The 18675-nt window shown below is 40.6% G+C and overlaps 1 protein-coding gene across 1 annotated transcript in view; it reads right to left on the bottom strand.

Moving 5' to 3' along the window:
- LOC136103960 (potassium voltage-gated channel subfamily KQT member 1-like) overlaps positions 1–18675 on the bottom strand; it is a 491583-nt gene that overhangs the window by 92808 nt on the left and 380100 nt on the right. The window lies entirely within an intron of this gene.

Consider the following 18675-nt stretch of genomic DNA (forward strand, 5'->3'; position numbering starts at 1 on the left):
TTGCACTGGTCACAAAGAAGGCCATAAAGTGATTTTTACTGGAGTTCAACTCTTGGTCAATGAGATTCATGTTTGCATATATATCACTGGGCCGTGGGGGTCTTGCAGCAGGTGTTCGGTGGGGAAAGGCTCAGCACTGCAATGGCACCTGTGCCCATAAAGTCATCACCTACCACCCGAGACGGGCACTGAAGCGCCTCTCTTGTTCCGGCACCACTGCACGGTCAGGGGTTGGGCTCCTCCGAGAGGCGAGCCGGTTGGGAAGGATTAATGACAGAATTACTCTCTCTTCGGTTCCTGGGACAACAACTGCCAGTGATACGCTTCTCTCCTTGCCCCCGCCAGCCCCTCTCAGAGACAATAGACAGATTTGGCTGCAGCTGGCTGGTAAGCTGACAGAAACCTGAACACCTGTGGACTGGGTATGCGCAGCTGCAGCGTGCCTGGGTTGAAGTACCAATTGTGTGAGCCATGCATGTGAGGCATGTTCAAAGACGGAGCCTTCAGGGGTGGGGGAAAGAGAAGTTCCACCAGAACCCAGTTACCTACTTTTACTCAAGGGCCCCCAAAAGTCTATCGTATGGATGGAGCCTCTTAGAGTACTAATCAGACCGTATGCCTGGAGAATTAATTGCCTGCTGAGGATGCACTTGACCACAGTTTGCAGTGTTGTTGCATTCAGTTTTTGTGTTACCTCTGTGATTCTTATTCATAAGAATAATTAATTCATGTAATGGCCTATTCTATTCCTGAGTAGATACAGAAAATACCTAATGAATCATTGAACTGCTTCTTTTTGAATTAATTTCCATACTGTACTCAATATGTAAAATATCATCTACCTATTATTAGCCACAGCAAGTGAGTGTAATGTAGAATCTTATGGGGAGATATTCCATAGAGCTGCTTTTGTTATGAATGATATACATCTGTTTAGACCATTCTTCCTACCCAAGGTTACAAGAGCTTTAGCGAATTAAGAACTGGTCTTTTCCAAATCTGAAATACTAAATTCTTATAACTTGTTATAATGGGTAAGGGTTGACTACTTTACCAAAATTTATTTGAAGCTGCTCTGAGAAAATTCTACCATCCAGAAATGACACTTGGAGATTTCAGCTAAGGAAGATGAGCTCTTGAATTAAGAAATGAGGATAGCAGCAACTGCATGGTGAAAATTTAATTCCAGCATATTTGTATCCCAAAAAATGACTTATTCACTAGACATGTGGTCCAACCTGGCTGGCTAAGCACTTTGGCCTCAGAGCTTCTTTTAATTGCCCCTTCAGAATCTCCTTTACCCATGTTAGTAGGTGTACCAAGATGGACATAGGTCTCATTACTTCTAGAGATGTGCTTAGTGTTCCCAGTTCCTGCGAAGAGTTCTTAGGAAAGGGGACAGTTAAAACAGGTCATTACCTCCAGAATAGTTTATTCAGCCAGACTTTTTCTTAGGAATGCTTAGAAATATCCAGGGAATAGGCTGAAGACCTGCCAACATTCCCATGGACCTGCGATATCTTGCTGGCTATGTGGAAAGTCAGGGGCTCTTGAGCCCCAGGAAAATGCCAGAGACAAGGCACGGGATAGATTAACTGTCTTGGTGACTACATACGTCACATGAATGTTGACTGGACAGTGTGAGACTGTCTGTTTTTATACTGTTACTTCAGACTCTTAAATAAGTTGCATGGACTAGCTGACTTCTCCAAGGCAGAAGCATGAGCACAGCTATACTTTTTTTTTTTTCCTGGTGGGAAACTGACTGTGGATTTATCTTTATCTTTATCTTTTTCTTTTTTTTTTTCTTTTCTTTTTTTTTTTTTTTTTTTCACCCCAGGAGAAAATATCTGTAAAGCTGTTTTTCGTGGTGAAAGTTTGCTATATTCCAAACAAAAGCAATTTAGAACTTGAACATGACAAGGTGCTTTGGAGTATGTGTGTTTATTATGTTCTCCATGCGGCAGTGTGGCATTTATGGGTTCTGGGAAGCTGGCACTTCTGAAAACCAGATACCCTTGTTTGTCCCACAAACTAGTCAACAGTATAAGGAAAATCACTATTCAGCCAATGTATCCCTACACTGATATGAATAAAACCTCTAAAATGGAGATCCTACACCATTTTATGGGACCTATTAAAAGGGTGTTGAGTTTTTTATGCTTAATGGGAAATGGACGAAGGCCACCAAACTCATTTCACAAAGGCTGCTACAAATCCTCCAGTCAGTAAAAACTTTCAGTCATCTATGGCTGGATTTGAACTGGCAACCCGTATGTAAAAGCTGCTGTATCCCTTCATCACTCACTCCCTCTCTCCTCAGTTTTTACGGTCAGCAGGTGTGTGTGTAGGAGAGACCATGGTCTCTCATTTCATTTGTTTCTCCTGATTTATTGTATAATGTCAGTTAGGCAGGCTTCATAAAGTTTGGGGCCAGGAGGGACAACTAGATCATCTACTCTGACCTCCTGTGTAGCACAGCCCATTAATTTTCACCCGGACACCAGTGTATTAAGCTCAAAGAGGAAAGTGAGACTACAGCACCTCAAGTACACAGCAAATTAAATTGTGTGCCACAGATGGAAAAAAGGAGAGATGAAGTCACTGCTGCTCAAGATCTCTGCAGTCTCCAAAAAGAGAGTTCACAGAAGTTCAACTGATACCGGCAGACAAACCCAACTGTGTCATGTAGAAAGAGGGGAGAGTCCCCAGATCTAAAACAATGAAGCAAGAAAATCAGGAGCAAGAGCAAAACAGCAGCCAGAAACTTCAGCCAACCTCAAGTTATCTTAAGTCCAGATATGGTGATGAGTGGAGCCCTGGATCTGGCAAGAAAGAGCAGCAGCAGGAATATAGGAAATAGGACTCTCTGCCATTGCAAGATGGCTCCTCCCTCCCTCCCTCCCTCCCTCCCTCCCTCCCTCCCTCCCTTCCTTCCTTCCTTCCTTCCTTCCTTCCTTCCTTCCTTCCTTCCTTCCTTCCTTCCTTCCTTCCTTCCTTCCTTCCTTCCTTCCTTCCTTCCTTCCCAGGAAGGCTAAAGGAAAAAAAGAAAAAAAAATGAAAAAGGTTGCCTTGCATGTCTAAAGTAAGAATTAATTTTTTTTTATAAAGCTACCCAGAGACACTGGGCATGTGACATTGAGAAATGACGACTGTAATGTCATTTCAAGATGAGAAACTAAGGCTTGCAGAAACCCAGTCCTCAGAACAAGCCATGACACTTGGGCAGCTCTCCTGAGCCCTGACTTTCCTGACTAGGAAACAACTGACTAACAAGGATCACGCATGGAATTAACTTACTGTCAGAGTGGCAGGAAAATAATAGTTTTGTTTTTTGGTTTAATTCCAAAAAGGCCAAAGACATCACTGGAGAAAAGACGGTCCAAGCTCCGTAGTTTTAACAAAGAATGAGACAAGACACAAGCATTGCATGCCATTACAAAGATTAAAGCAATATTTGGTGGACTTTAGTACCATGTTTCTTTCAGGTGAGTAAGAGTTTTAGGGAGAAAACACGCAAACAATGTCTTTCCTGAAATTATTAGGTGAAATATTAGGGTATATTGGGGTATATGGGGTGTATTGGGTAAGTATAATCAAAAGAGTGAAGGCTATAATGTTGGGTGGCTGGTTCATACAGGTGCCTGGACAGAGTCACATGCCAGGGAGGCAAGTCCCACTGATCAGGGTGCCCACTAGCCCTGAATGATTTTTCCCTTTTGGCCATTTTTTGGTATATCATGTATACAAAGAACAGAACTATCTCCTGTCATTGTCTATCTGACATATTTCTCTTTGGCCACATTAACTTCAGGAAAAATATACTCTTGTGGATACCATAATCAGCTAACTCTTGTGTATTGAAAAGAAGCTCTTATAATAAAAAAAAAATTAAAAAATAAAGGATATAAAGAAAAGAAACAAGAAACCAGAAAATACTGGCATAAACTGAAGATTTTACAAGATTCCGGATATAAGTATAAAACCAAGTTTTCTTGTGTAATGATGTCACCTGCACAAACAATGTGATGCATACAGCCACTTTTGCACCAGACTCTCTCTCGATATTTTTCTATACACTACAGAGATTTTGAGCTCTGTCCACAAGCAATGAGAGTGAGAGAAAAAATAAGAGAGCTGTGAGGAGAGACTGGAAGTGAAAACAAGATAATGCTGAAGGTTGTTTTAAGAAGCTAGGAGAGAGAAGGATGCAAAGCGCTGGAAAAAGTGTCTAGAAGGAAAAAGTGTAGAAGTGGAAAGGAAAGAGGAAATTGAGCAAAATATGTCCAAGTCAGACCGACAAGCCAGGTTTTCAGTTGGGGTAAGCCAGTCAAGCTCCACTAACGTGAGTGGAGCTGAAATGATTTCTAGAAATTGAGGATCTATCCCTTTTCATTACATTAAAGAAATAAAGAACAGAGAAGCCAGAACTCATGAATTAAGTGTGATTTGGCTGGATCCCAGAAAAATTCAGCAAGAACCCTGCTAAGGTCCATTATTCTGTAAATGCTATCCAGTTAGACTCAGTGTATTTGAGACAGCTTGGTGTTCATACACTCAGAGTGGACCCTAGGGATGCCCAAGAAGATCCAAATGTGAAGCTTGAGGTTCTGGTTGCATCAAAGTACAACAGGGAATATCTGAAGTCAGACTGAGATTTGCCTGCTGCATCTACACATTCAACACAGGTCACCCAGCTTTTCCTAAGCCTTCACATTTGAATTGCACAGTTATCGAGTTTATCACAGCAGGCAGAGAAGGCAGCAACACATGCAGTAAATCACAGCCTCTTGTTAACAATTGCAATGCCAGACCATCAGAAAGTTTGGGAGAGCTGCTAGCTCAGCTTTGGAGTACAGGTCTATCTGATTTGACACAGAATGCATCATAAATAAACCAAAACAAACTCCCATAATTAAGCCTCACATAAGGCTGACCTTCTTGAAAAGCTGGAATAGTCAAGGCTAAAGCCAGCCATGCCTTTTAGGGTGGTGGGGAGGACACCAAGGTCCCCTCCCACATGCAATCTCTCCTTGCTGCACTGTGGCAGCCCTCCATCCATCTGGAAGTGCTCTGAAGTTTGGAGAAAGCTCGAGAGGACTGATGTGCAGCGCTCCTTCTCTCAGCCTTGGGAGCTGTGCCAGGGACCAAGTTCAAGACCTGAACAATTCCCTTCTTGGCTAGTTGTTTGGATAGAAAAATTAATCTACAGCCGGCTTGAGGAGGAGGGACCAAATTCCAAAGAGCACTGAAGTATCTGGAAGCTTGGCTGAAAAATTAGTAGTGTTGCCACAGCCGCTGAGATTTCTGCTTGTTGCAAACTGTGGCAAAAGTTGATGGCCACATACACAGGTAGCCCAAACTGATCTGCACACTGTAAGCCATCACTGCAGGCACCAAGGGGATTGGAGTGCGTGATGCAGCTTTTTACCATGACTACAGTTAAGGTTATGTCTCCTTGTCAATCTAAGTGGTGGGTATTTAAAATGAAGAAAACACTGAGATGCTAGAAGCTGTAGTGCAGTATATCTGACTGCTGTAACAGGTTGACATGGTTCTTCATATCGAATATAATGGTTGCAAGCAGAACTTTTCCTGAAGGCTAAATTCAAATTCTCCAGGTCCTGGAGGAGAGGCAGTATTTCTCCCAGGCAAGCCGGAGTGTCTGGTACTACAATGTACCACATCTACATTTCGGTGTCTTGCTGACCCCTCCATGTCAGTATGTTTGGACAGCAGAAGTATTACTGAATTGCTACACTAAGGAAACAGTCTGCACCAGTCTGGAGTGAGGGGAACCATCAAGCACCAGTTTTAATACTTCTGAAGTAGACTGTGACACCCAGCTCTCCACACTGAGACTGTGGCCACTGTCATGTGAAGCACTGGAAGCAATGGAAAGGGATGATGTGTAAGACATTTTCCTACATAAGGGGAGGCATCACGGGTTTCCTGGGGGAAAATGAGAACTGTTTTAACAGCCTTTAGAAAGACGAAACACAGATCACAGGCCTATTTATACTATGCCCAGTGAATATTTCTGAAGAACTTTCAAAAACTTCATTTCACGTTTTTAGCTATATTCTCTGTTACCTCAGAGAAGATGCACCTTTTGGCAATAAAATACAGCACAATAAATATTGCAAATTTCATCCGACTTTCCATGTTCTGGGATAAAAGAGGAGGGTTTGAATCTGCCCAAGTTAAAAAAACCCAACACATTCTTGTCTCTGAGTGCATGGCTACTAAAGCCAGATCCTGACCACCTGCCTTGTTTGTTGCTTTCAAAAGGTGGAGGGCTGTGCACCCAGCCATCACTTGCAAAGGGTGTGCCAAGCCCGTTCAAAGGAAGTGGCTCGTGAAATAAAACTTTACAGCTAAAAAGCTAAAAATAAAACTCCAGTTCTTCTCAAGTGTCTGGCTTAAATTCTCTCTGTTATTCTTTGTATCCTGATGATTCTTCCTGTTATTTGTACAGCTGAGCCAATGTTACCAGGCAATTCACAAAGTTACTCAGAAAGCTCAAGCAGGACATGAGGTATTATAAACTGCAATTTTGATTCCCATTTACACTACAGCTTCATTTACATCTAATTTTAAAGTCTCTTTACATTCAAAGAGGTGTGAAGAGGCTTTTTTTTTAACAGCATCAGAGGTTTTCTAAAAGTATCATTATACTAGTGTTATTAATTTAATTATAATCTTTCCTAATCAAGTTATGGGGTTTTCCAAGAAGAACTTAGTTCTTGGTAAAATTGCACAGAAATCAAGGGAATAATAAAAATAATTATTTTGGCCACTCCTATTATCTCATTAATTTTTCTAGTACATGAAAGAAAACCTGAAGAGTGACACAGTGCAAATTAGGTTACTTAAAATGGGTTATTTCTGAAATGTATATGCAAGAATATTATTGACTTTTGTAGTCTTGCAAAAAAAAAAAAGGTTCTCAATGACAGTGTTTCACTTAATAATTCTATATTTAATCATATTTCTCTCAGGTAAAGATCAGATTATTAAAAGACTTTTCAGCATAAAGGAAAGATATTTCTCCTTCAGACACTGTAGTTTTTTTAAGGGCAGTCTTTTAGTTAGACATGTAATTGCAAAGTTAATCCAAACACCATCTTATTATCCATGACCCTCCCACACCTGGTTTCAGTTGACCAGAGGATCAGTTATTCACTTGTCTTTTGTAACAACTGGACAAAACACAGAAAAGTTACGTTTAATGTAATTATATATATATATATGTATATATATATATTCTGGCAAACAAAATAATGTCATGCTGTGCAAGGCATTTTTCTACTTGAACGCTGCACTGCTATTATATTTAAAAACTTTATTACAGATTTTAAAAGGGAGATATTTGAAACTGAGCAAGGTTTCTTTTCTGTCTAGTTTTCATAACTGTCTTTTTAGTTCTAGGCTTTCTTCCCCACTTTTTGTCTTCCCCTCCCCCTACCTTTTCTTGGCTGTTGCAAATACACATTCCCTTAACATGAGAATCTCTCTTAATGAAACCTCATGGAGATTTTTCAAACTATTATTTTCCTAAGGATAGATCAGATCCAAGAAGCATGCCTGTACATGTGGGGAGTTTTGTTTCAAGACATAGTACGAGAGATGCTGTATATTTCAAGGCAGTCATAGGCTGAATTGAGCTCACCCCATATAATCCACCAACATTTTAGTTGTAAGTGATGATGTCATTCAAAATGGGCTTTTGATACCGTGAGCAAGGCTGATTCAGAGCATGCTGAAATCAGTAGAAGTCTCTCTACTGACTGCAGTGAACTTACGATCAAGTCCTTTCATACCACCTGTAGAATACAATTTCAAGGCATTCCTTTCATTTAAAAAAACTCACAAACCCTCTGGTGCACAACAAGGCTTTTAAAAAGCCTGCATAAATCCAATGAGCATGTCAGCCTACCTGCACACTGCGTGTTCCAAAGCTCTGCAAATTGCCTTCAGAGGCTTTTTTGTCCAAGAAATATCGTAGTAGCCATTGTACCATTTTGACAGCTGAGTGCAGAGACCCCTTGAGTCAATGAAGTATTGCTGATGTGCCAGAGGCTGAAAAGGTTTCGCTTCACTTTGACTTTTTATTCCTACCAAATTGCTATTCATATTTCAGCAAAATTAAATATCCTTCTGTTTAGGTGCCAGCAACTGATGGGAGTAGTAAAAGAAGTTAATTGAAAGTTATTGGCTGCAATACTCAAGCAAGATTAAAAAAAAAAAAAAAGAAAGAAAGAACTCATGTTTTCCTAAAAGTCCTGTTTCTGTGACATGGAGTTACTTAGGACTATAAAATATAAAAACCTTGTGTTCTGTTCATGGGATGTTCTACTGCATTGACTCTTTTTTTGCACTTACACTACTCTTTTGACTTTATAGCAGTCTGTCAAAATCACAGTTTATGTCAGGTGGCTCCCAATACTGTACAGCTCACTGTTCCTACTTTTCTCTCACATGAACTAGTGGAGGGCCAGGTTTTGTCTACCCTTATCCGCTGTGAGAAAGCTCTCCCCTCCTAAGTATTCCTGTTTGCAGGACAAATGATGGATCCCTTTGAGAGAAAAGGACACCAGGTCAGGCCCAGAGCTGTGCGCAATCACTGCCTAAGCAGCAGGCAGACAAGGAGCGAGATATGGGGCAGCCCAGGAGGGAGATATGGGGCAGCCCAGGGTGACGGCTGCAGCTGGGCACAGGTACATGTGCCTCCCTCCAGCACTGATGCTTCATTCTGCCTCCTTGCAACCAACATGTAGGATGGAGGTGCTGGAGAAAAGCCATAGTGCTGTGGGGGAAAAATGTGAAGCACATTGGAAACAGGAGGGAGAAACCAAGAGGTGAGAAGGAAGAACAAAGTCCCTCTAGCCCCCTCCCAGTAAACTGAGAGCTATAGGTGTTATAATTAGCAGTGTGCAGGTAAGCTGCTGCACTGTTGCAGAGCACCTCTGAAGCTGATGGTGCACAGTCAAGTTCAGGATCCAAATCCCGGATCTGCAGCCCAATAAACTAAATGTTTAACTCAGGAGAGTACTACATCCCCCAGCAAAACTTTGCAAAATCAGGTCCAAATAAAGCAATTTTACTAGAAAGTTTTTTAAACTACATGTGAGGAAATGAAGTAGGGAAGACTTCAGGATGGGAGAGAGAAGTAGATGGGACCTAAATCTATGTCCAAAGCTATGAAGCTCTGCAGTATCTAGCAGGTGAGCCACAGATGACTGCTCCCAGGCCTCCCGTTACCTCTGCTCGCTGCTGGTGTGCCCCATGGCTAAGGAAGACGCTCACGCTGATGGAGCTGCCTCTTGTCTCTGTTCTGTGCTTTTGCCTCTAAATACAACCACTTTGTCCCTACAGGGTACTGCAACAAAAATAATTTCAAAATCAAGCTTACAACTTAGCATGGATGCTACTTCTTTCTTTCTTTGTTGTACTTCACTAATCACAAACTCAGCTGGACTTGATCCCTCCTTTTTCTTCACCTGTGAAAGACTCTGCTTTGGGTTTTCCCTCTAAGGTCCGCCTTGCAGAGCTAGACTGGTCCATACAGGTCCCACTACTCCTGGTCTGTCTTTGACACAAGTCAGCAGCGAAGTTTTCTGAGGAGACCTCCAGAAATGCTGCAGAAGGTGGCTGTGCTCTGGGTTTTCTGTTATTTTCACTTCTTAGTTCTGTCTACAGAAATTATGATTAGCCACATACATACACTAATCCCTCCTTTGAATAGTGCTAAATTCTCACTTCAACAGCTTCCTGCAGCAATAAAACCCACAGTCTAATCATACACCCTGTGAGAAAGTGTTTCCTTTTATCAGTTTTGAATATCCTGCTTTTTGGTTTCACTGTCTCCTTTTTCTAATATTTTTGACAGAATCCCATCCTAAGCAAATACCTTAAAAGACCCAAATTGGCTTTACACTTACAGTATATACACAGACCAAAGAAAGATTTGTCTGTTTCTTCTCTGGGGCTTTTTTGGCACTTTAATTAGTAAGTTCAAAATTGAATTTTGTGTCATTCTAGCAGTGTCTGCTGGGTGACTTGTGCTCGTACAAACTGGACTACGTAAGGGGATTTTGTTTTGGTTTGGTTTTAGTTAAGTACTTAGTTAACTGAACAGAGTAGAAACAGGTACCTGACATGGGATGGACTGATCTCACTTCTAACCACTTATCTGTAGTATTCTGGTTTATACAAATACCGCAAAGACTTGAGAGCCTGTTTGGCCTCCATACAGTAAAGACTCCTATTTAGATTGCTGGTGAAAAAAACACATGAATTTGCAAGTTTGGGATCAGAAACAGCCAGAAAAACAAGCTTTTCACACAATGAAAGATCTGATGCTCTCAAGCCTCAAATCATTCAGCATCTGCAGCTCCTGCATTCGCATGGCCAAGTGGCTGCTCAGCGGGTTTTTTTTCTTACTGGTGACTCTTCCTGATGTCAGAGAGTCTTGCAGCACAGCTCTAGCCCTGCATTGGGTCTTGCATGGCCACGTTTGGCTCCAGCTGGCTGTTGCTGGAGCTGAAAGGCAGCAGCCCCTGGTTGCTTATCCCTTCTGTCTGTCCCACCTTTTGCTAAGTTAGAAAACCATGGATGGATGGCAGGGACAATGGACTTCTCTGCTGGCTCTCTGTGCCACCCTGAGGGGGACAGTCAAACTGTGTTTCTGTTTGAATTGAGATCTCTGAGCTAGGTAAAGCGGCAATAAAAACTACTCACTGAACAGATGCACCGTTTCAGAAATGTCACCCTCCTTCTCACTTCCCCCTTCATATGTAGAACTGATAAAGTCAAACCAGAGGTTAGTAAACATCGTGACAGGCCCACCACTCAAAATGTATGGAGCTTGTGCAATGGCCACACAGCACAATTAAGTTCCTTGTGAATGACATGTAGTGTTGCTCATGAAAAATATTAGGAATAGTCTGCATTCACTGTCATAAAAATAAACATACTGTGACTAGTCAAGCCAGTTGTGCTGTTGTTATGTACTTTGCTGTTATAATCCAAGACATCTCTGTCACCAGAACTGAGGCTTGCTGCTGAAATGCTTTATAATCTGCTGTTGCAGAAATACTCATTTCTGGTTGACAAATATTCAGTCTGGTAGTTCATCTTTCTTTGGACTGGGCTGCTGTTAAGAAGTTGTTGGGGTTTTTTGGTTTGTTTTTTAAGGAAGAATGAAAGCCTGGAAAATGTACTTCCTGGTATCACTACAAATTATTAGGCAAAGCTGGTTCTGAATTCTGGGCAATGTGATCTTCAAAATCTTCTGAAGGCCACTGTAACTCCTATGTTTAATACAAGGTTTTGGTTGAAACATAACAGACCTGCAGTTAAAACCAAAAGACCTGCAGTTTCAAGTAAGAATCATTGATCTTAGGTCTCCAAGGAAATACAGAGCAAAGAGGTTTGACACTAAAATTTTCTCAGGTCTCCAAATGAGCTTGTTAATATTTTAGTTTGTTTATAGTCTGTTAAAACTCTATATTAAAGTATTAAGAGCATATCACAATGAGACACCAATGGAAGTTAGCAAACTTGCTACGTAATTCTATTTTAAAATTATCATGAATATTTATCTAGCTCTATTTCTCTAGCTCCCAAGAGCCCAAGACTATTTGATATCCTGCAGGGATATACATTGAATTATGTCCAATGTTACACTAAGAGTTAAGATGGATAAGCTTGTTACTGTAAGGTAAATTCAGGTGGGAACTTGCAGCAGCACAGTAACGGTTGTGCACATGTGGCAGCTTCTCTAGCTGTACATACTTAATTCCAAATTAATGAAGATCAGTCTAATTAAGTGAGGGACTTTTCCAAAACCAATCCTTTATATAGAATCAGCAGCCATGACGGATTTATAAAGCAATCTAAACAGCTCGCTTACAACAAACAAAAAGATTATATGTTAATTCAATATGACTCCTTTCAAAGAAGTTTGTTTTCAATAACAAGCTGTGCTCATTCACTGCTACCTACTTCCCTTTTTGATCCCAGCAAAGACAGGCTCAGGTTTGGAAGGACTACTCATGGAATTATGAGTGACAAATATCCTCTTTTTTCAAGATGAGTTTCTTAAGAAACTCTACAGGAGAGAGGGATAGGAAAGAGGAATTGACCATCTGTGATAATGGAAATGAAAAGCTTTATATTATAAATCAAGGAGCAAGGGCTGGAGGAGATGGATACGGTCTCCATGCCTGGTTCTAGTCCACAGAGCACACATGATAAAGGATATCGCGGTAGCTGAAAGAACAAGAAAGAACAGATGGACAGAGCATAAGAATGAAAACAGCATCCAGGCAGATGATAGAGATGTGGTCAATGGGAATAGAAATGAAATTTTGTACATAAAGGACAGGACCTATCTTGAAATGAAGAAACCAGAATATCTGGTGCAGGACGTCAAACATATAATTGCAGGAAGAACCCAAACCTGGTCTAACTATGGTTGGAATAGGGGTTACAATCAAAACACGGTTGCTGGAAGTACTTTCTGTTCCACAAAAACACGTGTAATGATAGAAGACATGGTAATCCTGTACATTAACAGAAAGGTAACAGGGATAAACAGAAACAAAACTCTGAATATCTAGCCACCATCACTTCAAATGGGAAAAAAAAAGTGAGCTACAGGCTCAAGTCACATTTTGGTATGAATAAAGAATATGAATATGTAACGCAAGTAGAGAGAGAAGCATTTCTGAGTATTGTACTATGTTGAGATACTGTAATTTTTCAGAAACATGTTGGAGAACAAATTCCACCAGTAATGCCAGAGAACAGAGGTTCCTGGCAGGGGTACCTAACAGGTACTGTTTCACTGCTACTCTTGTGGAACCAGAACAAGGAGATGTTATCTTAGATTCAGTTTTGGTGAGTACTTCAGAAAACACTAACCAAAATATTCAGAGAAGTAAGCTTAGATTGAATGTTCATGATTCAATCCAACTTAAACATAGAAGAAGAAAAACCAAAATAAAACCATAAATACTGAAGGAAAAACTTGGGTGAACTTAGGGAAACAGTTAGTGACACAGACTGATCTGATTACTTCTAGGATTTCAATATGGAGGAAACCTAGGCTATCTTTAAATTAAAGTACACAAAGTTATCTGGAATTTGTGTCAGACTGGTGTTTGGAGAAGGATTTCACAGCTAACCCTATCTCAAAACAGGATAGCAGAAAGAATAAGAGATCTTCCTAATATGGAAAATAGGATCCATCTTCAGGAAAGATCTGTCAAAGGAAAACTGCATCTTACAACTGGAGAACTGTGGGGCTATTGTCAAAACTGCTCAGTCTACTGCTTTCAGAAAACTCAACTGGCAAAGGGCTCCTCTCACATATAAATAGAAAAGGGAAAATTAGTAGAAAAGTTCTGTGCTTAAAAATAAAGTAGCTGTACAATAAAACAGAACAAAACCTCTGCCAGATTTTTCAGTAAGCACAACAGCATCAGCTGCAGTGCCAAAGGCAGGAGGGGAAATGGAGCACAGATTTGAACAGCACAAAGAACATGGAAGTATTTTCTAAGTTTGCATGCTCACTGTGTTTCTGCCTTTCAGTGTGGTGTATTGGATACAGGAATGGGTTAAAGTCCTGTCTTGGGCTGAGAGACAAGAAGTCTGGAGATATTTGAGTCTCCTTGTTTTGCTTGGAGTGGGACAGACCTTTAGGACTGAATAGCACATTACCTGATAGAGAACTTTCTTCAGAGACAATGGCAGCACCATCCATTTGACATTAACTTTCAACAGTGTATCCCTAGAGCATGGATAAAAAGAGTCACCCAAAAGACAAGTTACTTAAGGAGAGAGTGAGAGTAGCTTGACAAGCACATGCAGAAAAGCCACGCACACAGAGGATGCTGGCAAGGTTGGAGTCTGCTGGAGACAGACAGAAAAGCTTGTTTTATGGGGTTTTTCAAGGCCCGTGAACAGTTGTTCTCTGAGAGACAAAGACTTTGCTAAGATGATTTCTCACCTGAGAACTCTGCATCTTTACCAGATGACCAATGAACATAAATCTATGGCAGAAAAATTATCTGGCTTAACTACAATGTTACAAAGTCAGTCTGACTGCTGATCTGTCCTGAGGGGCCTATGTGATTTTGGGTTTCTCTTTGGTGGGGCATGGAAATAGCATGCTGTGACAATCACAGCAGAAGTTGTCAGCCAGGTCTGTAAGTACTGGAAGCTGCAGCCAACTTCAAGAGTTATGTGAAGAGGTTGAATCAGGGCTAGGGTCAAGAGAAAGATGTGTCTTTGTCACAAATACACAATGGGGATTACTACATCAGAGGTGAAAGCAAAAACATTCCTGTGCTCTAGTGAAAGGATTAGCTTTTGGGATGATCTCTTCAACTGTTTTCATGAATGGTCTTGACACAATGATAGGAATGCACAAGAATGCATACATCAAACTTTTTGATGAGAATTTGGGATATTGCCAGTACAGCAAAGGATCAAACTGTCATACATGAAGAACTGAACTAACTATTAGAATAAAAGTAGTAGGTCATGCACTTATGAACTAATGACAATACATTCTGGAAAATAGCTTGGAAATAGCTCAGGAAAGCTTGAAAATGCTGGTCAATATAGCATGACTGGGAAATTCAGTATGAGGCAGCTATGAAAAGGATTGCTCTAATGCCACAATAACTATTTCCACTCAAAGCAGGAAAGTGTTCATATTGCTGTAGAGGGCAGGGGCAATTTTTTATAGAAAACCTTGTACTGTTCTTTTCATGCATACTTAAAAGAGAGTAATTCAAAGTGGGACAAACACACAGACTCATTAATGATGTAGTTTCCACATCACGGGGAGCTTAGCTGAGTCTCGCTTGGTCTCACACTCTTTCTTGTGTTCACGCAAATGTGTGGTGAACCACAAGAAGACAGGAAAAAAAACCCAAAACTTTTGAGGCACAGATCACTCTTAAAAGATTTGAGGACGCAGTTCTCATAGAACATGTAATACTTAAAGCCATGTTATTTAATTTCATTTTTAATAATTTAAATATACAAATGGATTTTTAGGGATATTTAGCTCCCATTATTTTAGTAAGAACTTCAAGTGTTCAAAATACTAAAAAAGCATTTTTCCAAACCTGAGCAGAAATTAAAACCATGGGCAAACTGTCAAAGAGCTGAACTTCCATCAAGAGCTTGAAAACAGTTGGGTTTTCAGAAGTACCTTGTACCTCCCAGTTCTTCTCTTCAGGTGGAGGTGGAGCGCTGGAAAGAGCTGAGTAATGCCCAGGTCCGCGTAGGAACGTGAGCATTGCAAGTCCTTTGATGAGCAGTATGGGTGGGAGATGGGTGCTCACATCCCCTACAGAATATGCAGAGCATGTTGTGTTGCAGCTCAGTGTACTGATGAGAATACCAATTCTACTTTGACCATGGTCCCTTCCTCCAGGCACTCCCACCCTGTATGGAGGTCATGAGGGCTGTGGTGCTAGAATGCCATTCAGAATTGCCCAAACTGCCAAGTCAGGGACAATTATAGAAGGATTCGTACTCCATATCTGCCTCCTCATGAAGACCACACCAAAAACTGAGCACGAGTCATTGCTACCTTTGCAAACACAAATCAGGTTTGAGGGTTGTTATGGTTTAAAGCAAGGCGGTTTCCTTCTTTTTTTGAGATGGGATGGTGGTTGAAGAGTTGGGCAAGAACTTGGCAGATCTGCAATTGGTACCCCTTCAGTCTGCTGCATGTGAGAAGGATTGTCCACTGCCTCACACCATGCAAGAGCAAGGGGGCATGAAATGAAGTAATCAGTTTGCAGAACAGAAAGAACACTCCAGGTAGCACACAGACTGAAACTGACTGCTACAAACCACACTTGATGCCAAAAGTTAGCAGAGGTTCAAAAGGTGTTTGGACAAATACATGAAAGAAAGGTCCAGAAAGAGCTCTGCATTTTATACAAAGATAGCAAGTCTTTCTTGGGAAGTTCCCTGAGACAGTTTGGGGAATAGCACTACACATTTGCGATGCACTGACAACTCTTTTCCAGGCATCTGCTACTGAGCCCTGATGAGGACAGGGTGACGGCCTATCGAACCTTTGGTCTAACCTAGAACCACTCTCATATTCCTTGGGAGCATAACTAAGCTAACATCACAAACAAAAAAGTAAAAACTATCTCTCTTCCCTAGTCATTCAGAGATAAACTCCTTTTACTTTCCAGTAAAAATTAGGCTATATGAACTTCAGACAACCAATACCATCAACACGTTAATAGGAAACTTGTAACAATTTGTATGAGTAAAAGAGTCACTTATAATGACTACGAACTTCTTCAAGGAGATAAATACCTGCAAAAATTTGGACAGATTTCCCCCTCCTGCCCCTGCAAAAGTATGTTCCTACAGGTGAGCTCCTCATTTCATATTTAAGCATCTGTCTTTTATTCAGAGGTAGAAAGAACTCAACTGTTTCTATTTTCTCTGTTTCTTCCACCTAATAACTGGTTAGTTGCAACCTGCGTTAATAAAGTCTGGTCTGCATTAGTGAAGTCTGGATGATTTTTTAAGGATATCTCGTAGTTAAAGGCATGACTTATGTTCCTCAAAATTGGAGAACATGGAGATTTAAAATTCCAGACAATACCGGAGATGGATGAGGAGCAAGGAGAAAAAAAAAAAACAAAACAACAACAAAAGATGGTCTTATATTGCAGAAAATAATCCAGGTGGTTTTTTACCCCTCAAAGCTGAGAGTGACTCAGCTGTTTCCTTCTCAAATTATAGAATAAAGCTGTTGCTTTAACACTGATTAGTTGTGTACAACTTGTTTCTTTAGCCAAATTGCATATGTGAATATATTCATGGAAAATAAACCACTCCCACAAATGAAATATATGTTTATAGGGTTGATGTTATCTTATGCTTCATAAATAGCGTACCATGCAAACAAGCACTGACAAGATAAAACAAGTGTCCATAAAAATCTTTGGTCTGGGAAAACTCTGCTTCTGGATTTGAAAGCTCCCTATTGTCACAGTGCTGGACACAGATTTTCTGAAGCAGTGTCCGCCACACTTTCAGGACCACTATTAAGCACCCATATTAATCACTGAATTTTTCAGGACAGTGAAACTCTAGTGTAAGCACTTGAGTAAATGCTGAGCTCCTTGCAAATGCTGACAACACAAGCAGGAGATGCTAGCTGCAGGGTAATTTTTGAAAGTCTAGCTGTGGTTTAAGATATAAGCAGGGATCATACAGAAATGCAGTCCAATTTATGGGTTTTAAATACTTGGAATGGTAGTTCTGTGTATAAACATTAATATGTGAACATCCATAACGTCTTTCTATTCAGAGACATTTGGTTGGCGCAATGATGGGGGTGTAAAGAATAAAGAAAACCAGTCTGGCTTGTTTGTAGATGTTCTGTTGGATTTTTTTCCTCCCTTGTTTGTGTTTTTCCTACTTCCAGACTGTAATTTTTAAACATTAGACAGCTCTGAAATATGTATGTTGAGTCACAGTAAGGTTACCCCACATTCGCTGACCCATGTAATTTCTTTACCTTAAGCCATTTATTGTAGCACTCGATGGAGGCTTCTACAGAGCAGCTGCGATCCAAGCTGGCAGAAGTTTCAGGTGCTGGACTACATTGTGATACCGTAGCCTAAGTGCCTCCCTGCTGATGTAGCTGAAAGAAGGGTTTTCTCTCACACAGAGAGAACTTTGTTTCGGAGCCTTCTCATAGTGACTCCTGTAGATATTAAGCATGGTAGTGTAAGCCTACGGCATGCCTGGGACTCAGCGAGAGAACTACTGTATAAACAATGGTAACAGTAATGCTATATGTTAGATATAGCACCTGGTACGGCAACAGGCCTATTCCCATTTTGTACTTGTAGACCAAGCAGGCTGCTGTAATCTGAGAAGAAACATCTGGTTCACAAGCTTTCGCTTGTTCTTTTCTAAACTGAAAAAAAAACCCCACAACCCTAAGTCCCTCCAAAACCCCACTCCTTCAAATGCCCACAGAAATGTCCAAAATTATCTGCCTTTTCAAAATTAGCAAAGTATCACTTGGTTGTGATTAAGCTCATTTCAAACCTGTTCCTCAGGAAATGCCACTATTAAATTTCAAGCAATTCTTCAGGCGAACCCACTTAACATACAATAATAGAAAAATACATTTGTTCCAGGTGCTTTCTTGGCAGAACTTGACATTCGAGTCTGTTTATTCTTTCCACTGTCTCCCAAACCCCCTTCAGATTTTGTTATTTTATAATCCTACATGTTGCCCTGTCTCTTCCTCATGCAAGAGATGGCTGGAGAAGGAAGGAGCTTTAATGAAAGGAACATGGATCAGAGCCACAAAATGAATCCAAATATGGCTTTCGTTTTCTTATTTTGCAGCCGACCCACATGCATTGTAAAACAGACTCTTCCATAACCACTACCCCATTAAAAAGATATTTAGAGCATCAAATATTCTACATGCTTTAAATGGAATTTATCCTTTTGTTTGTATGCTTGTTTATTAACTATCATTATGCAAGGTATTGTATAAAGCACAAAGGAGAACATGCTATTTTCTTCAAAGGTCTTGCAGTCTAAGCAGGCAGTCAAAGAGCAGGAACAAATACTTCAGCTCATAAAATGCTGACA

Source organism: Patagioenas fasciata, chromosome 1 (genome assembly GCF_037038585.1).
Source record: "Patagioenas fasciata isolate bPatFas1 chromosome 1, bPatFas1.hap1, whole genome shotgun sequence".
In the NCBI taxonomy this organism is placed as follows: Eukaryota; Metazoa; Chordata; class Aves; order Columbiformes; family Columbidae; genus Patagioenas; species Patagioenas fasciata.